This window comes from Canis lupus, chromosome 34 (genome assembly GCF_011100685.1).
Source record: "Canis lupus familiaris isolate Mischka breed German Shepherd chromosome 34, alternate assembly UU_Cfam_GSD_1.0, whole genome shotgun sequence".
Lineage (NCBI taxonomy): Eukaryota > Metazoa > Chordata > Mammalia > Carnivora > Canidae > Canis > Canis lupus.
The window spans coordinates 8008648-8025157 of NC_049255.1; the positions used below are offsets into that span (position 1 = coordinate 8008648).

At 42.9% G+C, this 16510-nt stretch overlaps 1 long non-coding RNA gene across 1 annotated transcript; it reads left to right on the forward strand.

The window, feature by feature from the left end:
• Positions 1–815: 815 nt before the first annotated feature.
• LOC111093950 lies at positions 816–13475 on the forward strand. The gene is made up of 3 exons (XR_005383507.1): positions 816–1010; positions 10102–10253; positions 13256–13475. It is a non-coding gene; the product is annotated as an uncharacterized LOC111093950 (long non-coding RNA).
• The last annotated feature ends 3035 nt before the right edge of the window (positions 13476–16510 follow it).

Consider the following 16510-nt stretch of genomic DNA (forward strand, 5'->3'; position numbering starts at 1 on the left):
CTCTGACCTTGGACCTGCCATGACTGAGCCAGCAGACAACCAACCCTTCCTAAGAATTGTGACCTGCAAGAAAGGGCCTTCCTTGATCAGTTGTCCAACAGGCCACCCACTCCCTCACCTCGTTCTCTGTAGCCCTGTCCTCTCCTCTCTGTAAAGACAACTCCTTCCTGCCTGGCTTCTGAGACTCGCAGATCTCAGGGTTAGAATGGTCTCCCAATCACCACAGATTCCGCCCCTTCCTAAAAGAGCCCCTTGAAGCAAAAGCTCTCTTCCCTAGGTCCATCTGACATCATGCACCCTAATCTCTATAACCCAAGCCCTGAGTGTGATCTTGAGATTTACAGTAAGAAATATTTATTTGACCTTCATCACCTGGCACAGAGCTCATAAAACTTCTTCAATCCCTTAAGTGAGGAGAGCAATAAAGGTGCCTTTTATTATGTTAAAGAGGACTTTTGGGCTGCCTGGGTGGCTCAGTGGTTTAGCATCGCCTTTAGCCCAGATCGTGATCCTGGAGACTCTGGATCGAGTCCCACGTGGGGCTCCCTGCATGGAGCCTGCTTCTCCCTCTGCCTGTGTCTCTGCCTCTCTCTCTCTCTCTCTCTCTCTCTGTGTCTCATGAATAAATAAATAAAATCTTTAAAAAGGAAAAAAAAAGAGATTAATTTTGGACCCCCACCTAAGGGTGAGGGGGCTGGTTACCAGGACAACTAGTCATGTGATTGGAAGGTTGGAACCTTCTAACCCAACCCCCATGATCTTCTGGGAGGGGTGAGGGGCTAGAGGTTGAATCAGTCACCAAAGGCCAAGGATTTTGTCAATCATGCCTGTATAAAAACCCCAAAGAAGGAGTTTGGGAGCTTCTGGGTTGGTGAACATTGCAGATTTAGGGAGAACAGCCCCTGGCAAGGGCATGGAAGCTCTGTGTCCTTTCCCCAGACCTTGCCCTGTGCATCTCTTTCATCTGTCTCTTCCTGAGTCACATCCTCTTGTAAGAAAACAGTCACCTGGTGAGTAAAATGTTTCTGTGCATTCTTCCAGCCATGGTAGCATGTTCAACCCAAGAAGTGGGTTGGAGAATCCTCTGATTTACAGCCGCGAACAGCCTGCCCCACACCACCCTGCTGGTGCCCAGGAATTGCCTGTTGGTGTGAACATTGAGTCAGGGACCTGTCACTGGGTCTAAGCTTTCTTTTGTGAAATTTCCCCCAGGATAAAAGTCCTGTGCTGAGACTTCTAGCTCACAGCCAGCCTCTCCTCTGCTCACATATAACTGGCTTGACCTGTGAGAAAAGCAAAGTTGCTGATCTTGGAGCCCCAGCACATCCACCTGGGCTATCTCCCATAGTTACTCCATGCTGTTCATTCATTCATTCATTCATTCATTCATTCATTCACTCAATAAGCATTCATTGCATCAAGGGGGCCCATTCATGTGGCCGGATATGGCTTCCCCCAGTATATCCAGCAGTGGACACTGCTTGTGGCCTCCCTCAGTCCCAAAGGCAGGTCGTCTCTCAAGTTCAGGCCCCTTAGAGTCTTCCTAATCTCACTGTATTTCAAAATATGGGAAAAACATTCATTGTCATTCTTTTAGTCAAAAATAATGAGAAAGTATTGAATGAGGTATGTTCACAAAACCCACAATATTTTGCAGAGTTTCTAACATTAATTAATTGACTAATTAATTAACTAAAATAAACAATAAACTAAATAAATGGATTTAAAATGTGGTCTACTTATATGATGAACCCTTATAAAAGTTTTAAACAAGCAATATAGATCTTAATAAGTCAATCCAGTTAGATCTCAAAAAATGCTGAGTTCAACATTTTGGCTTCAACTGCTTCAAGGGTTACAAATATTACATTCCCAATAGATTGGCTTATGTCCCAGATCCCAGACTATGAAGCAAGTAAGGTATTTTGGCAACAACTTTTCCCTTAGATTCATCTTTTGTGAGTAATTTGAATTAAACTATGATCAGACCTATATTAGGATGTTCACTACTTCCTGCCATAGAAAACACCTTATAAATAATTCCTGGAATCCATGCATAAACTTTGCTGAAATAATTTAACTTGGAAACCTAAGGCTATCACGCGAAGTACTTGTGGGAAATACTTTGCTCCTTTGAGTTTCTCTGATAACCCCATCAACATGAGCTGGTGTGGGTAGATGACACCTCCCCTTATCCATAAATATTTCAACCACAGGATTGCAGAGGCAGACTGCCGAGTGGAGAGCACGACAACAGCCCAGCACAATCACATTATCGTCTTCTCTTGGCTACAAGGGACTCTATTCAGACCCAGGTGCTTAGGGAATGCCACTCTTCTGTGTTGTGAATGTCAGGTGATGCATCTCCGACCCCTGCCTGTCCTTCCACTACCACCTTGGTGACGAGCTGCCCTCCAGGGGAAAGAAGGGTGGGGGTGGAGAGAGCAAAGATGCAGGGTCAGGCCTTTGGCTGGTGCAAGTTCTCACTGTCCTGCCTGCAAGCTTCGTGACCATGGCCAACTCACCTAAAAACCGGTTCTCACTGCTTCTTCTCCGTCTGCCAACAGCTCAAGGTCATGTCTTTGTAATGTCATGATCCTGCGGGGAAATGACACACCAGAGCCCTTGGAAGGCTGAGGACATGACTTCAGTGAAAGTCACCACCTTCAAACCAGAGGAACTTCCCGTGCTGGCTTTGATTCCAGTCCCACACTTGAGATATCAAGTGTCACGTGCAATCTCAGTTCAGAGTCCATTAGGAAACTGTAATATTGCCTTCTGCCACATGAAACAGGAATTATTTTGTAAACCCACGGTAAGGTGTCCTTAAAGACCTGAAATATACCAGGCATCAGAAAATTGCTAATACTTGTAACCAAATGGTAGAAATTGGAGCCAACCTGAATCTGATCTGCAGCCTGAGAAAAACTGCCCCGGCAACTCACGGAGCCGTGAATGAGAAACCTGTGTTTTACTGAGACTCGGGGAAAGTTCGTGCACAATCATCACAGCAAAGCTTTACTAACACAGAAACTGGAACCCCAAGAGGCAGTCGGCAACCATGGAAACGGGCCCCAGTAAAAAACACTGGGTACCAGGGCCACTTTTTTATTTTTAAGATTTTATTTATTTATTCATAAGAGACAGAGACACAGGCAGAGGGAGAAGCAGGCTCCGTGGCAGGAGCCTGACGCGGGACTTGATCCTGGGACTCCAGGATCATGCCCTGAGCTGAAGGTGGCACTAAACTGCTGAGCCACCCAGGGATCCTCCCAGGGCCACTTTCTATCGGCTGCTATGGTTCAACTGCTTCTCTTGCAGAACAGAAACAGATGCAGCAGGATGTGGCCCCATATGCAAATCGGGCTTAAAACAGAGCATCACTGGACTGCCCGGGGGCTCAGCGGTTTAACGCGGCCTTCCGCCCAGGGCTTGATCCTGGAGACCCCAGATCGAGTCCCATGTCGGGCTCCCTGCATGGAGCCTGCTTCTTCCTCTGCCTGTGTCTCTGCCTCTGTGTGTGTGTGTGTGTGTGTGTGTGTGTGTGTGTGTCTCATGAATAAATAAATAAAAATCTTAAAAATAAAAAAAGAGGACCACTGTATGTTGGCAAATTTAATTTAAATTATTAATTAAGTAAGTAAGTAATTAAAACAGGGGACCTCGGTTCCAAAAAGCACCAAGGAGAGGCCTGAGTTGCCTGCCAGAATCAACCAACTAGGATGAGGTCCTTCCAACCAATCAAGACCAAGTGCATTTTTCCCGTTCCCTCATTAGCAAGTTGGACCAGAACCGGGAATCTGAGCAGGAGCGTCCTCTGTGTAAGCAGAGCTTCGCCTTTGCTCAGAGAGGCCAACCTCACTGTTCTCTTGGTGCTGTGTCTCCCCTCAGCTCGAGCTGTGGCCCCAGTAAAGCCTTGCCTGTGTCTTTGACTTTTGGGTCCAGCCTCATTTCTATCATTGGCCGGCCCAAGAATCGAGTTCTGAGAACATTAGGTTGGGGAGTTGCGGTGTTTCCCTAAAAAACAAGAAAACTACATGGCCTTGGCTGTAAAGCTGCAGGCAGGAGATGAGATTACTAAATTAAGACGCTGGAAGGTGGTTATGCATGTTATGTGGTAACGGAACATTTTGTCAGACCATCATCTTCAATAACTTGAAGGCAGGTAATAACCTGATGAAGTGAACTAGTGGCTTTGGGCAGACATTGGTTGGTGAAACTGTTAGGGTAAGTTCATTGTTATTATTCTACTTGATAAAGTCCTAGAGGAAAGATTCGATCTCAGAAAAGAACCATCTAGTTTTAAGCAGAATTAGAGGGAATAGGTGAAATCCAAACATTTCAAAGTCTGAAGATTTAGAAAATAAGACTACTCTGTCATGTTTACACTCACATGTGAAGCTAAGCACACCTTCTTGCCACATTTAAGGCATTAGAAGCACAGCTTTGAGGTAGACTAGCAAGCTTTCAAGGGTCTGGATATATTCACAATGTACTGAGTAGAGAGCCTACCATATACCCATTTCCCATATTTCGAAAAAGGTTACTTTCCTCTCTCCACACTCTCAGAGATTTCTGACTCCCAGAAGTGATAACAAGGAGCTGTTTCATAGGAACTCCCTGAAGGCTGTAGGCCACCTTGATTCTGTAGCCCAGGTGCCAACCGAGGCACCATGATAGGGGCTGCTGAACAGCCCAGCTACTCTCAGACTATAGGTCACTGACCTCATTTTTTCTCTAGCCCAGCAGTGCCCCCAGATATCCTGCTAGTGTTAGTCTTTTTATGTAAATACACAAGTGGTCTTTTGCTTCTCCATTGACACGTAGGGAGTTAAGATTTATGGAAGCACTTGAAGCATGTGATATATGTTTGGTTTCTCTCTGTTGGAGTAGGTGGCTTGTGACAAGCAAGGGGTGGAATGATCCATGTGTTAAAGGATGGCAGCTGGAGACATGAACATAATCTCAAACCTAGCTTAATATAGAGGTATGGCTATGTGTAGAAATATTTATAGATATGCACATGTACATATTAGGGCACACACATATACGTATATTTCCTTGATCTGTCGGCAGACTGGGCCTAGAAACAAAAATACTGGGAGCCAAGGACACACCAATCACCCAGACCATGGTTTCCAACACTACCCTCCAATAAAGTAACAAGGGCTCCAAGATACATGGCTGATTCCAGGACTGAGCAGAAAAATGCAAGATGAAGCTAGAGCATCTTACACTGTCCTACAGTAAGGTCCTCGCTCTGTCTGTCTCTGTCTCTCCCTCTCTCACACACACATACACACACACACACACACACATTCATGGGAACTTGTCAAATACAGGTTCCAACTGAAAGAACTCCCAGGGCCCAATGCAAGAACAGCTTGAGTAACACAGTAAGTACCTGGTATTGGTTTATGGAATCAATATTCATGAGTCCACAGTGATATAAAGAAAGAATTGAATAAATATATAAGGGGAAGAAAAGAGATAAATCTGAGCAAAATAGTTTTAACTCATGTATATAGATACTCCTCCCTCACAGGTGGACCTAGGTGTCCCCACCTCAGGACAGGCTATCTAGAATGACTTCTTTCTATAGAGTACAGTGTAGACAGGAAAAATTATATGCACAGTGAGGAAATCTGACCAACGTTCCCTCAGCCAAGTAGTCAAGGGCAACATCACCACTGATAAGTTGTGCGGGTAGCATGTAACCTTGATAAGATGTGACAAGAACCACCTTTCACCCTTGTGGTCTTCCTGCTAAAAGCCATGACTACAGGCCAACCATACAAGGGCATCTAATGAGTCTCTTTTGGAGGAGTCTACAAACTACCTAACCCATACTCTCCAAAATTGTCAAGGTCACAAAAAAACAAGGAAAGTCTGAGAAACTGTCATAGCCAGAAAGACCTTGAAGGCACTGGACAACTGAATGTGATGTGACATCCTGGAGGGGACCTTGGGAGAGAAAACAGACATCAAGATACATGACTAAGGTGAAGATTTGGGTTAATAATCCCGTATCAGTAGTGGTTTATTGACCGTGACTAATGTCCTGCACTAATGCACAATGTGAGCAAGAGGGGAAATTGGGTGTGGAGTCATAAGAACTCTCTGAACTGTGCTCACAACATTCTTCTGGAAATCTGAAACTTTTCTAGAATAGCAAGCCTATTAAACAACAATGAAGCAATCACGAGGTGCATGTCCCATTTTGTTGACACTTTGCAAGTTAAAGTGACAGAAGCGAAGCAAATGTTTTTAGGTTCTGCTGGGGAGGCTGAATTGAGAGGAATGAGAAGTGAAAACACAGAAGCACTGTTAGCATCCCGAGCAAGGCATTTATTGGGAAACTCACTCGACATGATGCCAATTTCTGTGGCACAGGGAAAGAAGGGAAGCAGAGAGTCCCAAATACTTCAAGACAGATGCCGACATGAAATGTTAAAGGCAGAGAGATGATGGGCTCTGACTGAGACTTGAGCAGAGCATCACATTAAAGACACTGTTCCAAGCATGCCATGCTCTCGGGCACAGCACCGTCTCAAGCGAAGAGTATGAAATTCACTGTCATGGGTTGAAGTGTGTTTTCCAAAAGATGTTGAAGTCCTCATCTCTAGTACCTGGGAGCTTGGCTTATCCGGAAAGAGCCTTTGCAGGTGATCATGTGGAGATGAGGTCATTGTGGTGGCCCCGATCCAGTAGGACTGATGTGAGAAGGGGAGATTGGGACCCAGACACACACACTCCACACAGGGAGACACCATGGAAAGATTGGAGTCCCTCTGCCCCAACCGAGGGACATCAAAGCCTTCAGGCAAGCCTCCAGGAAAGTGGAGAGGGGCCTGGCTCAGGGTCTCGCTCATAGCCTCAGAAGGAACCAGCTCTGCCTTGATTTGGGACTTTGGGGCCCCAGAACTGAGGGACAATAAACTTGTGATGATTCAGTCAATAAGTTTGTGGTACTTTGTTAGCACTTCCCTAGCCAACTCATGCACACACATTTTTCTTTATTTTCCTTTTTTAAGCATTGCTTTGTCTGTGCTCCTATCTATTCACTTCTGGGGGCTCATATATGAGGAAGGGAGACTGCCTACCATTTCCGGTTCAGACACGGGTTGCCTGTTCCTGTCCATTTAGCCTCCCCTCAAGCAGCATGTGACTAGATACTCCATCCTACCCCTTTCACCCCAAACTTTACTCAAGCAAACTTTTTATTCATTAAGAAACCCTTGCTTTAATATTGCTTTGTTTATAAATTTTGTTTTGCAAGCCTTTTGTGCATTAATTATGTATGTTTAACATATAATTTCATTACTCATTTATGTTACGTTGTATGTTCATTTCAGCATGTGAGGAAAATATAATTTGCATCTGAGTCTATATGGAATCACTGCATACTGCAAACAAATGCACAATCTAATGAGCTTATTAAATGCTAAATAACTAGGTAACTGGTATTTTAAATTATTAATATTGTAGAGAAATCAATGCAGGACAGTTAAAAATGTGTCAAGTGTGTTTGACTAAAAAAGAGGAAAGCTTCAGTTACTCTGTGACACATGATTTTTGTCCCCTCATGGCTAAATGCTCTCCCACAGGAGTCTGATGAGCCAGTAATTGCTTAAAGCACCGATGACCAGTAGGGATGCTGCATGGAGACTATGATACATCCCATCCAAACAGATGAGTCACAGTGCAGATTTTAGGTTTCTGAAACAAAAATTCAAAAACGTTCTGCTTTTAAGACATATTTCCCCACTTGGTATGGGATCCTCTTGGTTGCCAAGCTGTCAGATTGAGAGTGAATGCAGAAAATCCATCATCTGGTGGAAAAGGCAGGTAAGAGACCAGGGCTTGATCAAATAATGGAATCAAATAGTGGATCAAATAATGGAACCACGATGTAATTGTATAAATAACATACTTTATTATTTTCCTTCTTTGTTATCATAAATATTTTGTGATATAGTGGCCTCAATCCATGGTCAATGGCTATAACATTGTGGCATCACATAGGAATATCCATGAGTGACAAGAGTTGAAGATAAATTCTCTCCATGCCCAGAACTTTAAGCAAAATAAATATGGCCCATTTTTTTTCTAGACTGAAACGCAGCAGAGAAAGCACTCTCCACTGGTTTACACACTTTGGCCAATGGATTGGCTGATGGTCAGAGACTTGGAATGCACAGGGTTGAAAGCCTACAGAGTAGGTATATGGAAGGATTTTGCAGAATAAGCACAGGCTGTGAGGATGTTTGCAAACAATGTGAGTGCCTATCAGAGGGCATCCTTGCAGAGGAGGCTGGCAAAACCAGGTAGACAAGATGACCTGCTCTGACAGGTGTCCTCTTTCCCCAGCCACACTGGTGTGAAACAAAATATCATGAAATTTGCTATGAAGCAACATATGGGGTCAACAACATAGAATCCTCTCACCAAAGCTACCCTGGCTCTTGTTTCTCTTGAGTTCCTACCCTGCTGACAGCACTGTGCCCTGACACAGCAACTATCATTCCTTGAGGAGAACATCCAAGTGCCTTGTGCCAAATTAGTTGGATGAGATGCTTTCCATCATGGAAGGCATGATAATTTGTCCTTCCAGAATAGACAAGAACTTTGGATATGGATTTGACTTTCTGACCTGAAATGCTACTGCCAGCACCAATATCTGTGGATGCCCAATTCACCGCTGTGGTACCTCACCATCACTGCTCCTAATAGAACAACAAAAGTCACAGCAAAAGACACACAGTAATGGACTTGTGTCCGTGGAATTTTCTGGTCTTAATATATAACCTATCATTGAAAAGCAGATAAGCAGATAGAATAGTGAACCTATCTATATCTTTAATTGTGGTTCCAGTTAAGAAATAATAACCTAAAAATCTGGGGAGCTGTCTTAGAGGAAGCAATATATATATATTTTTTAATCCAATGGACATATGCTATTTCTTCATGGGCAGTATGAACAGATCTGGAAACCGAAGGGGTGAAAACTGAGCTGCTCTCCGACAATCCCATCTCACTATTACACACTGCAACATGCTTGTGCAATGTTTTCCTCCTGGGCTCTCTATTGGGGTAGGGCCAGGTTCATAGTGAAACAAGTAAGACAGGTTTGCCTCAAATGTAAAATTTAAAGGGCACCAAAAACTCGGTCATCAAGATAAATTATGTTTTCATGTAATAGTTTTAAAAAATTAAAAATTAAAAAAATCTGTGTTGAACAAAATACCGGAAATTTAAATAAGGAAAGGATTAGTAATCTGAAGTTAATTCAGCTTTATTTAAGACTGTCATTTGGTGAAGCAAAAGTGTTAAACATGACAATTCTCTCAGTTGAAATGAGGTAAGTGAAAAAGATGACATTGGGAATATCACTGATGAGTTTTTTCTATTAAAGCCTGAAAAGTAATGTTATAGTGAATTCTGCTTTTGATAATAAATAAAACATTTAAATTTTGTGCTAGACATTTCAATACAGCTACTTTCAATTTTTTGATAATTTTAAAAATATTTTAATACAGAAAAAACTAACCTCCAAAACAAAATACATAAAATCATGTACATAAGGGCCCACACATTTTCTTTTGCTTCAGGCTCTAATAATCCTTTGCTAACATCAGATCTTGCCTTTATTTAGAATTTTGGGGATCCCTGGGTGGCGCAGCGGTTTGGCGCCTGCCTTTGGCCCAGGGCGCAATCCTGGAGACCCAGGATCGAATCCCACGTCAGGCTCCCGGTGCATGGAGCCTGCTTCTCCCTCTGCCTGTGTCTCTGCCTCTCTCTCTCTCTCTCTCTCTCTCTGTGTGACTATCATGAATAAATAAATAAAATCTTTAAAAAAAAAAGAATTTTGCTAATTTTGTTCATCCTGGATTTTTTGCATTGATTTTGATTTTTAAGACATTGCATTAAAATATTATTTATACATATTTGGTGCCCCTAAAATTTTGTGCTTGAGGCAAATGCTTCACTTTCCTCCCCTAATTCCAATCCTGGGTTCTTATATTGGGATTCTTCAGAGAAACAAATCAATAGTTTTTTAATTTGTTTATTTATTTATTCATTTAATTTATTTATTATAAGGATTTGGCACACATAATCCTGGACTCAGAAGTCCCAAGATCTGCAGTTGACAAGCTGGGGCCCCAGAGGAGCTGATGCTGTAATTTCAGTCTGAAAGCTGATAGACTGGAGACCTTGAGTCAGCTGGAAAAAGACCAATGTCTCAGTTTAAGGTACATAGACTTCCCCCTTACTCACAGGACTGTCTGTCTTTTTTGTTCTATTCAGGTCATTCAATTCATTGGAAGAGATCCATCTAAGTTAGAGAGGGCAAGTTGCACTACTCAGTCTACCAATTCAAATATTAAACTCACCCAGAAACACCCTCACAGACACACCCAGAATAATGCTTGGCTCAAAATCTGAGGGCCCCATGGCCCAGTCAACCTGACACATAAAACTGTCATAGTTCCCAAGAGAGGAGTGATTTCCCCAGGCCACACAACAATGGTTCCACTGAATCAGAGTTGGGACTGTGGCCATCTTTGTGTCCCAAGGCTCTTCATTTGCTAGAGTAAATGATTCTAAGTCTGCAGAATGCTCATATGGGTTGTGACTGAACTAGCAGAGAAACCAACAAGATCGCAATGTAGGTTTAGTGACTTTTGAGGTGTTGCGTCTCCCTCTTCGTAGGTGAGACCATCTTCATTTTTATGGGGCATAGCTGCATTTTCTAAACCAGAAGATGGCAGACGCTAGGATGGGAAACATAGCCAGAAGGGTGGACATGGATGCCAAGTAGCCCAAGAGATTAGTTACTATTGTGTCTCTGCTCTGAAACCATGAAGTCCTGAGACTGCAACTCGGAAACCACTTCTCATACCTTCTCACCTATTTCCTCTTATGCACGATGGGTAGAGACACTGGACAGGGACTGGAAGGCAAGAGGAGGGGAAAGACCTATCCTTCCTGGTTCAAGCTCCCCACTCACTCCCAGCATAGGGCAGCTATGGCTCAAGGCTCTCCCTGGGGCACTAACTTCCGGGACCAGCTGCATCCCATACTCCTGGTGTTTCAGGGTCTACTACAGGGTGACTCATTCTCAGATCTAAGCAAAGCTGTCCTTTAGTTCTGAGGTGTGAGCACTAGCTTTGTGGGGGTCCCTCTTCTGACCTTCAAAGCTGATAATCCCACTTTTCCCTTCTTTTTCTCCAAACTATGGAGGTGTTAGCAGCTTCCTCCACTTACTAATAAATGGGTAACCCAAACTCTAGAGATGTTAGGTGCTTCTGAGATTTACTAATACCTGGGTTACCCCTTTTTACCTGTTCAGATGTTCAACATCTGTGTGAACAGTCATTCGTGTCCCCTTTGTTTGAAATAGCTCCCATGGTTTCTGCTTTCTCAACTACCCCCCATGGATTTGGTTCCTCAGGAGAAATCCACTCTCCCAGATAGGGAATGTTCCTCTAGCACACCTGGCGAGTCCTAGGACTGAAGTCAGTTCATTCTGAGGCTGACTGTGGCCCACCAAACAAGTGCAGAAAAATGAACATGGCCTCTGCGTGGCCGTGGCTAAGTCTGAGGAGGAAAAAAATAATAAACTGAAAACACCGGACTGTGAGGAGCCCAAGTCTGACCAAACACCACAGGATGCGTTATGTCACCTCAGCAGTGAAGAGATGATCCACAGCAGAAAAAGTCAGGGTTCAAGTTCACAGAGGAGATTAATTGCCTTGACTTCCAGAGAATCACCTAGAAAGGGGGTGGCCTGGAAGGAGATTTTTAGCTGCTATATTGGACTCTGACTTTCTAAAGAAAATAAAAATGTTTCTGGAGAAAAAGGAACTCCAATATAGATAAACGGTTTCAGGCTTACAGAGGCCAAGTGGGAGCAAACAGGAACCCAGGAACTGGATCCCTGAAGTCAGGGATCCAGGATCCAGTCCAAGGGCACCCCTCAGTCTTCATTGCACCCCATCATAATGTCCAGGGAGCTCTGCAAGCTGAAAACTTACCAACAAATGACAATCTATCTAAGGAAATGCTGTTCTGAGCAGCCATCTTACAAATATGTTCTGAAACAATAATTGCCTTTTTTTCCTAAGTAAATTCATCTAAATATAGGTAGTTCCTCTCTCCTTTCATTGGGGGAAACTTTCTCAAAGACTGAATAGCATGTGACATACCTACACTCCCAAGGAAGGAGCAGGAAATAAAGTTACGGGTGATGACAGAATTAGGCGGGTAGATTGTAGCACTCAACCTCTGGTGTCAAGTGTAATTTTAGTGTCTGTCTCGGGAATGATGGGTGGCTATGTCAGCAAAACCAGGCACTGCTTCCATCTCAGAAAAATACAATCCTCGTTGAACAATAATTGATATCAGCGATCCTTGAGGTCTTAAAAAATGGAACATTGGAAGATGCAGGTGTGGATTTCTTAGCACCTGATCTCTCATAGCTGAGGGCTCACAAGAATTACATGAATCACACCGGGCAGTGTAGACAAGACAACTAACTCAGGGCGCAAGCAGGCTGTCGGGCCAGTATGGACCACTTCTGTCTGATGGGCCCATGCCCTTACAAGTCTTGGTTTGGAATCCTGGCAACCAGAGGTAGCTCTCATGACACACAAATTCTTTTTCTTTATGTTGTTCAATCTCTGAAATAAACAAGATGGATAGGTTTATAGCGATGGGCACCATCTGGTGTCCTGCAGATGTACCTCATAATTCAAAAGCATAGTGTGCTGTCAATATGCCATCTTGATGGTGCAGGGTCATCCCTATTTTCTGCACACGTGATTATGTTTAAAATGTGTTTTTTTCCCCTGTATTTGATAGAATCCTCAATGGAACTATCAGAGATATTTAACGTATTACTCCATCAGTCACAATGGTGATGTGTTCAGTGAAGACTATGAAACTGGGTGACTGCTTACCTCCTGCTTTATTAGGACTCTATCAATTTAATTTTTTAAAGTGAACTTAAGATCTGAATTTACACCTTCACACACGTTTGCCGAAAAAAAAAAAAAAACCCTCCCTCAACCACTGATATTTAAAGATAACTGCAAAGCTCTTTCAATGTTTTTAAAACATTTAAAGCCATAGAGCATCAAATTTTTACTTTGTGAAATTTATAGTTTTATAATTGCATGAAATATCTTCATTCTTTCTTTGGGTCAATCTCAGTCATCTGGTCTCCAAAACAATTTTTTTTTCTTTATAACAGCAGTTTTCAAAAGTCCAGAACCCAAGTTACACTGAATACATGCTGCACTGAGTGAGGACTCGGGCTGACAGGTGCACTCCAACACCTCTAATGGATCAACATGAATGATGCGGCCTGTCAACAGCCCCAAGATCTCTATGCCCATTTTACGATTGTGTCCAGAGGCACTCCTCACTTCTTTAAGCTAAAAATTCTAAGCTTGTTTCTTCCTTTCAGTGCTCCTCGGATTTAGACAAATTCATTTCCCAATCTCCTTTGAGAATACTAGCATGCTGCTAAGAGTTGTTATTTATAAAGTGTGGTTCATTTCCTGAGGAATCTGGCATAGGCTGAAGTGGCTCTGACATAGATGATCCCTTCTTAGGTATGGCAAACACGAGTTAGCTCTGAATCCTGTACTAGTTCGAGGACTGCAGTGTTTGAGTGGGGATAGACCACAGCCAGTACCTGGTAGAAATGAGTGTCCGCAACAGCAAACATGATCATGAAGCATGAGATGCACCAAGGGGATGCTCCAAAACACTTGGAGAGGACACTGCGTGAAACCAAGACTCTTCATTATCAAGTGCAGAGAAGCTAGGGAAATCCAAGTTAATGTAGGCATAGCAATGCCATAGTCTCCCAAGGCTGTTGTGGTCTTGGGTACACTGGTCATCCTTATATAGGACAAAGGGGATTTATTAGGATTGAAAGCCAACTGTTTTCAAATGCCATACATACTTAGAGTGTGCGGTTGGGGTTCAAGGTGAAAGGTGGCAGGCCTCCTCCAGAGACACAAGGTGAAGACTAGGAGCAGCAAGAGGGAGTTGGATGTCAGAAAGAAGGGACCCCCAAACAAGGACAGATCCCAAGAGTGCAGGCAGGGGATGAGCAACACACTGTGCAGTCTGGTCCTACAGGATCAAAATCTATCCTGATGTACCTCCTTATGGAACCTTCCAAAGCTTTCCTGGGTTATCTCTGAGAATAATTGCTTTCTGTGGCCAGAAAAATACAGGTCTCTGCGGAATAAGTCACCTTGCTCTGCGCTAGACAACAGGCAAAGGGAATAGAAATGTGCAGGCTGGTGGGAAGGTTACGCAGGAAATCAGAAGCTCATGGCAGACACTTAAGAAGGCCTGGAAGTCCCGCTGGGTCTGAAAAATTGTAGCAATTTACCAATTTAGAAACCTGTCACTGAAAAAGAGAAAGAAAAATGGTTTTCAGATTTCCAGTTACGGCTGCAAAATACAAGACAGGGCTCTAACAATTGTTATGTTGTGATTCTAAAACAGCATGTTTATTGAAAAAAAGTAACAGTTAAATAGGGAAATAATAAAAGAAGACAAGGAAGCAGACAAGCTATTAATTCCTGGCCCAAGAGGATGCTGTTTCTTAGTGGATGGTCAGTTAGCTGTGGCAGCACCATTTACCCGAAGTCTTGATTTTCAGCAGTGTCTATTCTGTGTTTAGCAAAGAGCTAGGATAATGCCCATGAATTGGAACTTTTAGAACCATCTCACATTGTAAAATTGCACATGAAATTAGTAAGTCCTTTCCTTTGTTTCTCTTTACTGTGTATGGTTCTCACACACATGGTGCTTTCTGGTGGGCCACTGAGCTGTTTAGCCACAAAACTAGTGACTTAAGACAATACATTTTTATCATTTTGAAATTCTGGAGGGCAGAAATGTGACACAGGTCTTAGCCGGTGAATTGTTTTCAATAGAGTGTGTTTATTGCAACACATGTTCATAGGACCCACTTCAGCATTTTTGTTTGTTTTTTTTTAAGATTTTATTATTTATTTATGAGAGACACAGAGAGAGACAGAGACACAGGCAGAGGGAGAAGCAGGCTCCCTGCGGGGAGCCCAATGAGGGATTCAATCCCAGGACCCCGGGGACCATGACCTGAGCCAAAGGCATTTATTTGCTTAACCACTGAGCCACCCAGGTTCCCCTAGAGAGAAGGCTTTCACTGATACTTGACTTTTGGTGACTGATAAGGCTGCCCATTCTCTTCTCGACACCATCATTTTCCTAATTGGTGACTGTTTATTCATAAAGTTCATCATGAGCAGCATGATGGAAAAAGTCCTTCACAGTATGAAGGTAAAACTTTTGATTGGTGTTTCGGTTCAGAAGATCCTTGATGGATCTATACCCAAAAACTACAGAACACTTCTGAAAGAAATTGAGGAAGACACAAAGAGATGGAAAAATATTCCATGCTCATGGATTGGAAGAATTAATATTGTGAAAATGTCAATGCTACCCAGGGCAATCTACACATTTAATGCAATCCGTATCCAAATACCATAGATTTTCTTCAGAGAGTTGGAACAAATAATCTTAAGATTTGTGTGGAATCAGAAAAGACCCTGAATAGCCAGGGGAATATTAAAAAAGAAAACCATAGCTGAGGGCATCACAATGCCAGATTTCAGGTTGTACTACAAAGCTGTGGTCATCAAGACAGTGTGGTACTGGCACAAAAACAGACACATAGATCAATGGAACAGAATAGAGAACCCAGAAGTGGACCCTCAACTTTATGGTCAACTAATATTTGACAAAGCAGGAAAGACTATCCACTGGTAAAAAGACAGTCTCTTCAACAAATGATTCTGGGAAAATTGGGCATCCACATGCAGAAGAATGAAACTAGACCACTCTCTTTCACCATACACAAAGATAAGCTCAAAATGGATGAACGATCTAAATGTGAGACAAACTTCCATCAAAATCCTAGAGGAGAACACAGGCAACACCCTTTTTGAACTTGGCCACAGTAACTTCTTGCAAGATACATTCATGAAGGCAAGAGAAACAAAAGCGAAAATGAATTATTGGGACTTCATCAAGATAAGAAGCTTTTGCACAGCAAAAGAAACAGTCAACAAAACTAAAAGACAACCTACAGAATGGGAGAAGATATTTGCAAATGACCTATCAGATAAAGGGCTAGTTTCCAAGATCTGTAAAGAACTTATTAAACTCAACACCAAAGAAACAAACAATCCAATCATGAAATGGGCAAAAGACATGAACAGAAATCTCACAGAGGAAGACATGGACATGGCCAACATGCACATGAGAAAATGCTCTGCATCACTTGCCATCAGGGAAATACTAATCAAAACCACAATGAGATACCACCTTACACCAGTGAGAATGGGGAAAATTAACAAGGCAGGAAACAACAAATGTTGGAGAGGATGCGGAGAAAGGGGAACCCTCTTGCACTGTTGGTGGGAATGTGAACTGGTGCAGC